Source organism: Schistocerca gregaria, chromosome 6 (assembly GCF_023897955.1).
Source record: "Schistocerca gregaria isolate iqSchGreg1 chromosome 6, iqSchGreg1.2, whole genome shotgun sequence".
NCBI classification, from domain to species: Eukaryota; Metazoa; Arthropoda; class Insecta; order Orthoptera; family Acrididae; genus Schistocerca; species Schistocerca gregaria.
In genome coordinates this window covers 45,778,183-45,788,969 of record NC_064925.1, presented here as the reverse complement: position 1 = coordinate 45,788,969, position 10,787 = coordinate 45,778,183, and the positions used below count along the sequence as shown (strand labels likewise).

General features: G+C 45.6%; 1 non-coding gene across 1 annotated transcript; it reads left to right on the top strand.

Annotated features, from left to right (window-relative positions):
• Positions 1–10,264: 10,264 nt before the first annotated feature.
• On the top strand, positions 10,265–10,337 carry Trnaf-gaa (transfer RNA phenylalanine (anticodon GAA)). The gene has a single exon. It is a non-coding gene; the product is annotated as a tRNA-Phe (tRNA).
• The last annotated feature ends 450 nt before the right edge of the window (positions 10,338–10,787 follow it).

Here is a 10,787-nt window from a genome sequence, read left to right as displayed (position 1 = left end):
TCAACGATATGGGATGTTCGAGCAGAAGGCCCACACGTGTACCCTTGATGACTGCATGACTGCATGACACTTTAGGCGTCGCATGGACCCGTCAACACCGACATTGGACTGTTTATGACTGGAAACATTTGCCTGGTTGGACGGGTCTCGTTTCAAATTGTATCGAGCAGATGGACGTGTACGGGTATGGAGACAACCTCATGAATCCATGGGCACAGCATGTCAGTAGGGGACTGTTGAAGCTGGTGGAGGCTCTGTAAAGGTGTGGGGCGTGTGTAGTCGCAGTGAAATGTGACGCCTGATACATATAGATACGACACTCACAGGTGACACGTACGGAGGCATCCTGTCTGATCACCTGCATCCATTCCTGTCCCTTGTGCATTCCGACGGACTTGGGGAATTCCAACAGGACAATGCTACAGCCCACACGTTCAGAATTGCTACAGAGTGGTCGCAGGAACACTCTTCTGAGTTGAAACATTTCAGCTGGCCACAAAACTCCCCAGAAATCAACATTATTGAGCATATCTGGGATGCCTTGCTACGTGCTGTTCAGAAGACATTTCCACCCCTGGTAGCCTTACTGATTTATGGACAGCCCTGCAGGGTTCATGGTGTCAGTTCCCTCCAGCACTACTTGAGACGTTAGTCGAGTCCATGCCACGCCGTGTTCCTGCACTTCTCCTACACGATATTAGGCAGGTGTACCAGCTTCTTTGGTTCTTCAGTGTATGATGCATTTGACGCATATACTCACGCAAGATTACTAAAATTTGGTTTTACGTAGAAATTGAAATCAAACACTGAAAATAAAACTGTTAGAATTAACTGGAGCAGATGTCCATTATTGACAGTGGATGCATTTTTATTAGTGGTGAAATTGAGTTGCAGGGAAACGCTGTAAAGTATGGAGAAGATTACATCTTACAACATCACCACCAGTTTTGCGGGCCCGGTATCTGTTACCTACGAGCGAAAAGGAATCGTAGCTTGGAGACTATGACTAGATCATTTAAGGTCATGTTCTTGCATTCAGGTTTGCAAAACCCTTCACGATGATCGGCAGTTAATCTCAGGGACGCTGTAGCAAGTTGCAAATGAATAACCGGCAGAATACTAATTAAATTCGGCCATTGCGTCTCCATGAAATGATCCGTTAAGCCCGTATTGGTCGTTGGCCCCGACAATAAAACCTACCTTGTATCTTACATCTCCTAGAACTGTTAAGATGATAACTAATAAAACTTAACTAATTTACATTAATTTAATTACGATTACTTCTGAAGGTACACTTACATCAGATTTATCTACAGAAAAGAAAGATTAGTTACTGGTACACAAGGAACCCAGGTATAGTGCGTCCTAGCAGTAAAAAAAGCTAAATGAAAAGAGAGAAAGGTCAGAGCAGGAACTCTCTTCACTTAGATTCTAAAACAAAAAAGTTCTATAATCGATTGCAATCAGCCACAGGCTTTGATGTGTTATTTATGAAATAATATTTCTTAAAATTAACGTACTTAGGTTATTTATATATGAAGTAATTTACAGTAAAAGAATAGATTAGTGAGCATTTTTCGCTTCCCGTCGTTTTTGCGAAGTTACATTTACATAAAATTGCGTGAGTCTGTCCATGTAATGCTTCACATCGTGTCAAGTTAGGTAACATGAGACATCCATTTCGTATAAGATGAGATTAGATTTGATTCAGTTTTCGTTCCATAGACATAAAAATGAGATGATTGTTTTCGGTGTGGAACAAGTCAGAAAGCACTTGAATATGATATCCACTTCCCTGATCATTTGTAAGGAGACAATCAAAATATGTGAATGCATAACAGTAATCCCCACCCTAAGGGGCTCACCACTCTCAGGCTGGTTCGTGCTTGGCTACCACGGGGTCCCAGCATTTGTAGCATCTTTTCCCTTCCATGATAAGTGTCTATCCTCTTGCTGTTACTTTTCCCCTCCCTTGGGGAAGATGTTTGGAATGTTTTTGGAAATATTTTCTGCATTTTCGTTAGTCAATATCATAAACTATCCACTGCTGCTTTTTTCTTTCTTAGTTCACCTTCTTCTGTCCTTACTCCTCTTCGGCGTTTGAGGTTCCTCTTTTTCTTCTTCCTCCCTGTGAATTCCTGAAGTAGTTAGGTAACACATAATTCCCAGCCCCGGGTCAACAGGTTTTGCATGAACCCCCCCCCCCCCCCCCGGTAAAGGTCTGGCCCAGGTAGGTGTGATTGCCAGAGCTACAACCTTCCCAAATTTCCGATTGTTCCCTCTGTCAGGTGTTCAGGAGGTGTGAACTGAGGTGTAACAACCCCCCTAAGGCGGGGTGCGTCCCCTTCCGAAGAGAGTCCCCTGCACGAAAGAGTGCGCCTCGGACGCACTGGCTATCATTGGGGATTTTCTCGTAATGAGCCTATCATCTTCAAAGTCATTGGCTACGAAACGTGAATGGAATGAGGCTCCTGATTCAAAGACCCTCCCAGCTGCACCACAGTGCCTCATGGTTTCACGTACTGAAAATGGTCAGTCCTTAAACTATGGTATATCGTATTATTATTCTGAAAGGCGTTGATGCAGTTGTTGGCCCTGTGGAATCCTGCTCTCGTTTACACAATGGTATTTTGTTTTTGGAAACTACTTCTGATTCTCAAACACAACAACTGCTTGCAGCTTCGCTCCTCCATGGATATCCTGTTTGTGTCGAAGCCAATCATATGCTGAAAACTTCCCATAGTGTTATTTACACAAGGCTCCTCAATCGTCTGACCGAGGCAGAAATCCAAGCGTACCTTTGTGATCAGGGTGTTATTGCAGTCCATCAGGTGGTGAAAAAAGTAGGTACCACATTAGTTCCCACACACACTCTCTTTCTTACTTTTGATAGAATGGTTCCACTGTCAAAGATCAAAGCAGGTTATGAAGTTATCACAGTCAGACCTCATATTCCAAACCTGATGTGCTGCCACCAGCGTCATCGCTACAACCACACTCGATAGTCACGTCAACATGCAGCCAAATGTGTAACCTGGGGTAGGAATGGTCATGAGGGTGATTGTCCGCCTCCTTCTCTCCACTGCAGAAACTGCAATGCCAACCATGCCGCATCCTCCCGTCATTGCCTCATATATCTCAATGAAAGGGCTGTCCAGGAGATTTGGGTTAAGGAAAAAGTACCTTGCCCAGTGGCTCGCAAGTTGCTGGCTAGTCGGACACCATGCGTTCTACCCTCTGGCACCTACAATTCCATTCTTGCTACATCTTGCTCCACGAAGAACATGGCCACGCATTCATGCAACTTCAAATTTAGCAATGCAGTTGTGAAATTGACCAGCATCAAGGTAAGGTCTCCGTCTCCTCCTCCAGTTGTGCAACTAGCCACCAAACTTTCGTCTCAAGGGGCGAAGTCATTAGCTGCACATACGGCAGGCTGGAAAGGACAGAAGGAATACTCCCATGAATACTTCAGATATCCCTCCAGCCAACCATCTGAGTCTTCCTCTGCCAACCGGAAAGGCTCCAAGAAGTAAAACAGATGGAAATGGTCTTTTCCTGCATCGACTTGAAGATCCATTTCGACAGTGTCGCCATGTGATACTCTGACTGGCCTAACGTACATGTCACCAGTGCGCACCACCTACCGTTTTTCTGCTGTGAACTCTGCAGGCTGACAGCTGGAGAACGCCGACGCTTCTGTAGACCTCAAGGAGCAGGATCCTCCCGCCTCGGTGCCCTGTAGCACCAAGTCTCTGAAGGCTGGCACTTGGCAGCCTCCGAGGTGACATCCCTTAATTTTTCCTCTCCTCCAATTTCCATATCATTACTCTCCTCCAATAGAACATTCGCGGCCTTTGATCCTACAAAGAGTATTTATGGATGGCCTTTAAATTACAGCATACATTTGCTCTCTGCCTTCAGGAAACAAAGTTACGTACTCACGACCCTTTTGAGCTATTGCATTTCTTTCCAGTCCATTTTGACCTTCTCCTAGAGGATAGCATTCCATCTCATGGGGGAGTCATGCTGCTCATATGTGATGACTTTTAGTTAATCCATTTCCCTGCCTACTGCTTTCAAGCTGCTGCAGCTCGCCTTTACCTCCCTCACTTAACATTTTCCCTTATACCATTTACATCCCTCAATCATTCGATATCACCAGCGTAGACTTCCTCCAGCCCTTTGGCCAGCTTTCTGCTGTTCGGTGACTTTAATGCACACCATCTCCTTTAGGGTTCTCCCAGAACCTGTCTGAAAGTTGCCTTATTGGCCGACCTTCTTAATCAGCTTAACCTCTTCTGCCTTAACACAGGAGCGCCCACGTGTATTATGTTCGAGTATAATGACTTTTCTGGAGACTTGAAATCTACTCTGTAGGAATCCGCATGGGTTTCGAAAAAGACGATCGTGTGAAACCCAGCTCACGCTATTCGTCCACGAGATTCAGAGGGCCATAGACACGGGTTCCCAGGTAGATGCCGTGTTTCTTAACTTCCGAAAGGCGTTCAATACAGTTCCCCACAGACGTTTAATGAACAATGAGCATATGGACTATAACACCAATTGTGAGATTGGAACGAAGAGTTCCTAGATAACAGAAGGCAGCATGTCATTCTCAATGGAGAGAAGTCTTCCGAGGTAAGTGTGATCTCAGGTGTCCTGCAGGGGACTATCATAGGACCGTTGCTATTGACAATATACATATGCTGTGGTATACTGAGAGGTTGTAACAATGGAAAATTGTACTGAAATGCAGAAGGATCTGAAGCGAATTGACGCATGGTGCAGGGAATGGCAATTGAATCCCAATGTAGTCAAGTGTAATGTGCTGCGAATACAAAGCTACAATATAGCAGGCCAGCAACTGGAAGCAGTTTATTCCATACATTATCTGGGAGTACGACTTAGGAGTAATTTAAAATGGAATGATCATATAAAGTTGATCGGCGGTAAAGCAGATGCCAGACTGAGATTCATTGGAAGAGTCCTAAGGAAATGCAATCTGTAAACAAAGGAAGTAGGTTACAGTAAGCTTGTTCGCCCGCTGCTTGAATACTGCTCAGGAGTGTGGTATCCGTACCAGATAGGGTTGATATAAGGGATAGAGAAGATCGAACGGAGAGCAGCGCGCTTCGTTACAGGATCATTTAGTAATCGCGAAAGCTTTACGGAAATGATAGATAAACTCCAGTGGAAGGCTCTGCAGGAGAGACGCTCAGTAGCTCGGTACGGGCTTTGGTTGAAGTTTCGAGAACACACCTTCACCGGGGAGTCGAGCAGTCTATTGCTCCCTCCTACATATATCTCGCGAAGAGACCATGCGGATAAAATCAGAGAGATTAGAGCCCACACAGAGGCATACAGACAATCCTTCTCTCCATGAACAATACGAGACTGGAATAGAAAGAAGAGCTGATAGAGGTACTCAAGTTACCCTCCGCCACACACCGTCAGATGGCTTGCGGAGTATGGACGTAGACGTATATTCCTTTCAGACTCCACGTACACCTATTCCCATTTGCACCTATCCTTCTGCACCGCCCAGATTGCCCATCGTCTCGAGTGGTCTGTTCCCTCTGACACATACTCGAGCAACCATTTCCCGTGTGGTATCCAATTGCTGACTCCTCCCCCAGCTATGTAAAAACCAAACCGCAAGCTTTCTAAGACCGACTGGAGGCTTTACTCCACTATAGTGACCTTCGACACACAAAAGTTCCCCATCTGTAATGGCTATGTACAGTATCTTCCAGGCGTTATCCTTATATCCACAGAACGTTCCACTCCTCGCAATTCCTCTGTACCAAGCCTTACTCTGATGCCTTGGTGCCGTACCGTGTTCCTATTCGTCCTTGAAGATGTACTCTCATCGTATTTAACTGCCATCATATGACGGAAAACAGCAATCGTTATACGTCGTCGTCGCGTTCTTCAGGATAGCGAAAAGTAATTGGATTTCAGATTTTTCACTGGTTCTTTTGAAAGTTTCATTCCCTCTTCGATTGTGTGCGCCAATCTCTGACGGCTCTCGGGGACCTAGATCCATTCTGCAATTGCTGGCCTGATAGTAGCACATGAAGTTATCATGGACCCGATTGATATCTCATTTACCTTGAGTCGCAACCTTGCAGGGATCTCGAGCTCCTCCACTATCATTCTGCCTTTCTACATTGGAAACGAGCGGAGGAAGCTCGGGCGATACCCTTCCCTTCTCAGAACCGTGACTGCTACAGTGCCGCCTTTGCTATGAGGGCGGTGTAGCGGTTCTAGGCGTGCAGTCCGGAACCGCGGATTGCTACAGTCGCAGGTTCGAATTCTGCCTCGAGCATGGATGTGTGTGATGTCCTTAGGTTAGTTGGGTGTAAGTAGTTGTAAGCTATAGGGGTCTGATGACCACAGTAGTTAAGTCCTATAGTGCTCAGAGCCATTTGAACCATTTGTTTTGCTACGAAGGAACTAGAGCATGCTGTCTCTTCAAGCCGATCCTCCGCTGAAGTGGCAGACGCTGCTAACATTCAGATGTCACTGCACCTTTCTCTTGAGGGCAAGCACTTTCTGCTTAATATGTACAATTGCATCTGGGCAGATGGCACATTTCCCAGCTGCTCGCATGAAGCCATTGTAATACCTATACCTAAGTCCAGTAATGACGAAAACCTTCCTAGCTACCGCCCCATTTCGCTTACGAGCTGCGTTTTCAAGGTGATGGAATGTAGGATTCATGCGTGGCTGATATCGTGGCTCGAGTCTCACAATTTGCTAACCACTGAACAGTGCAGCTTTCAAGCTCGCCATTCTGCAATTGACCATTCGTCACTTTGTCCTGTCATGTCATTAATAATTTTCTGCAGAAATACTAGACTGTGGCCATGTTTTTCGATTTGGAGAAAGCCTATGTCTCCTGCTGGAGGACTGGTATCCTCTGTATACTCTACACATGGGGCTTCCATGGACACCTGCTCCATTTCCTTCAGGAATTTTTAAAGGGCCGAGTTTTCAAGGTATGTATGACTTCTGCATTGTCAGACACCTGTGCCTCAGGGTTCTGTCCTAAGCGTCATCTCCTTTGCCATCAGCATTAACCCTATAATGCCCTGTCTCCTGCTGGGTATCTCTGGCTCCCTTTTCGTTGACGATTTTGCCATCTATTGCATTTCTCCATGGATTTGTCTCATTGAAGGCATCTTCAGTTTTGTCTCCTTCGTTTTTACTCAAGGAGGATGTACAATGTCTTTCGTTTTTCCACTGACAAAACAATTAGTATGATTTGCTGGCGGCGTATTTGGTTTCTTCCACTGTCTTTACATCTTGAACTTGTTGCACTTTTGTTCATTAAAACTACGAAATTCCTGGGGCTTATGCTCGATAGCAAACTTTATTGGTCCTCTCACATGTCTTACCTGGCAGCCCAAGGTATGTGATCCCTCAGTGTCCTGCATGTCCTCAGTGCTACTCTCTGGGGTGAGATTGCACCACCCTCCTCCGTTTGTACCTGTGCGTTGTCAGTTCGAAATTACACTATGTATTTCGTTTATCCAAGTGCATGTCCGTCTCTCTTACGCTGTCTCAATACTATCCACCATCGTGGCATCTGTTTGGCCACCGGCACCTTTTATACTTGCCTGACTGAGAGTCTGTATGCAGAAGCTACTGAACCACGACTGTCCTTCTGCCATGACTTTCTCCTCAGCAGATAAGCATGCCATTTGTCTGCCGTGCATGGCCATCCATCGTATGCTCATCTTCGATGTCTCCTCTGATCGCCAGTTTGGGGCACATCCCTCTTCTCTGTAACCTACTGGAGTTCGCTTTCGGCTCTCTCTCTGGCAGCTTAACTTCACGTTACCTTCAACTTTCCCAGTGGATGTGAAACCTTCACCACCTTGGCTTTGTGCACTGGTCCGTGTTCACCTTGGTCTTCATTCGCTTCCTAAGAACACTACTCCAGCCTCACTCTATCACCTTCAGTTCCACGACCTTTACATGGAACTTCATGATAGTACCTCTGTGTACACTGATGGCTCTCAGACTGACTGTGGTGTTAGATGATGATGATGATGATGATGATAACACGAGAACAGCACAAACACCCTCTCCCTGGGCAGAGAAAATCCCCAACCTCGCTGGGAATCAAACTGTGGAGTTGAATGTACCTTCGTCATTGGCACCAATGTTTTTCGGTATAGGCTTCTGGAACACTTCTCAGTATTTGCTGCTGAGCTCTTTGCCCTGTATCAGGCCACGCAGTGCATCTGGAGACACAGGCTTTACAGTTGTCTCTCTGTACCCTTCAAAACCTATATGTGCTGTACACTGTCCATCCCTTAGTGCAACGGGTCCAGGAAAGCTGTCACTGGCTCACTCTTGATAAAGGCAGTGTGATGTTTATGTATGTTCGTGGCCACGTAGATATGACAGTGAACGAGGCTGCTGCCGCTTCTGCCAAGGCTGCAGTCCTCGTACGTCGGCCTGTTACTTCTTACACTCCCTCTGATGACCTCTGGCAACAGATCGTGTCACTTTGGCACGACACTGGTCCTCTCTTCGACTTAAAACCTCCAGGTTATTGAGCCCCTCCCAGCGGCTTGGATGACCTCTTCTCACCCCTCTCGACGCAAGGAGATTATTTTAGCTAGGCTGCTTACTGGGCACTGTTTTTAGCCATCGCCATTTGTTAAGTAGTGATCCCCCACCACTTTGTGCACACAGCGCTCGACTTTTGACTGTCAGACATTTCCTGATGGAATGCCCTTTTTTAACCGCTTACGTTCCAGTTTGTGTTTGCAGTCTGGGTTACCGGCTTTTTAGCGAACTACACTTGGGCTGTCGACCGCGTTTTACTTTTTATACGTCATAGCAATGTGGCGAAGGGCGCTTAATTTTGAGTTCTGGACTTCCGTTTCTGTATGGCGTATTTTGTAGACATTTCTCCACGCCCGTGTTTTTACTATCTTCTCTATCGTTGACTGGGATAACGTGTAGTCGTTTTTCACTCCTCTCTTTGCCTTCGTATTCTACAGTTTTGACACTGCGTCCTAAAACAAAAAAAAAAAAAAAACAGATAAACATAACAGTAAACTGTAACTTCTAATGTTTGCAGAATTAATACACTGGCAGAATGAAACATAGTTATGGTCGTGTAATAAATTTATCATACACAAAACATCTGATCTTGACTGTTGTGGCCAAGTGCTGTTAAAACTGAAATCCAACAGACATTTTTCGTTAAGCTGACCTAACAGTCTCTGTTAACAGATTCGGCTCTAGAGGAGGAGGAGTTGCCTACCAATGTCTTTGAAACTGTGCTTCACCTGAAACGAAGTTTTTAATGGTTGCTGGTAATACATTAAAAATGCGCGTTCCTGAATATTGGACCCCTTTTTGGACCAAGACAAGTGATTTTAGGTCGTTATGTAAATGCTTATTCCTAGTATTCATACTATGTATTGAGCTATTGGTTGGTAACAGGCATATTACTTGCAACAAATTTCAAAATGCCCCTAAGCACTATGGGACTTAACATCGGAGGTCATCAGTCCCCTGGACTCGGAACTACTTAAACCTAACTGACCTTACATCCGAACACCTGCCCGCGATACTCGCCTGACCCACGTGTCCCACAGCTCTGCTTGCATACCGGTGCTCGTCGCGCTAGAGAACACGACTTGGTTATTCGCTCGCTCGCTCAGCTCAGCAGACAAAAAGCGTTTCTGATCCTGTTAACTCGGGACTGGGCGTCTACATACTTACGAGAAATGCATCTTCTACTGGAATCTGCTATTATGAAGTCTTACTGATTAACAGTACTTCAACAAAATTTAAGATCAACGCTCGATGTAACGGCTTTTTTATAGCATTCAGTCTCTTCTGCTTCACAGTCCTCATTTCATACAAGAAGTGGTGCCTTATGCAACTAATAAACATTTTTTTTATTATACGTATACGCGCGGCGCAGTCGTAACGAATTACAAGTAGGCCTATGGAGTTCCGACCACCGTATGACTAATAACAGAAACACTCCGTAATACCGGATTCCAGTAGAAGATGCAATTCTCGTTTGTAAGCACACACATAGTTACCAGTTCATAGGTGTAGAAACGTAATTTGGCTGCTGAGTTGAGCGACCGCAGGCCTACTTCCGTGAAGGACGCGCCGCGGCCTGCCTTTTTCGTAGGCCTCGGAGTGGTTGCTGCTTACGTCATCAAGTGCGGTTGCGAGGCGGCCCCAGCGTCAGCACTGATAACGGCCGAAGTTCTCGTCGGCCGAAATAGCTCAGTTGGGAGAGCGTTAGACTGAAGATCTAAAGGTCCCTGGTTCGATCCCGGGTTTCGGCACGTGTTTTTTTTTTTATGCGATTCAAAACGACTACTAACCGTACCCCTCTCGCACTCCACAAAAACCGAGTGCAACGTACGTACAACAACGAGACCTGTCACAATACAAAGCATCTAACATGCACTTCCCTATAAAAGATCGGGATGTGCCCTCTCTCTCTCTTTCTCGCCATTCCTCCAAAAAGATTTACTAACCTGTCACAATATAATATATTCTACTGACATCCATTAAAATTGTTAGTGTTCCAAAATGTAACATCTTCCCAGGTCATGTTTCACTGAATTGCATAATGTAATCCTGCCCGAGGCAGGATTCGAACCTCCGACCGTAGCAGCAGCGCGATTCCGGGATGAAGCGCCTAGAACCACTCGGCCACAGAGGCCGGCAACAAATTTCATTAAGGATTAAATATACCGAGAAAGAGTGGTTAGAATACCGTGTTCCACCAA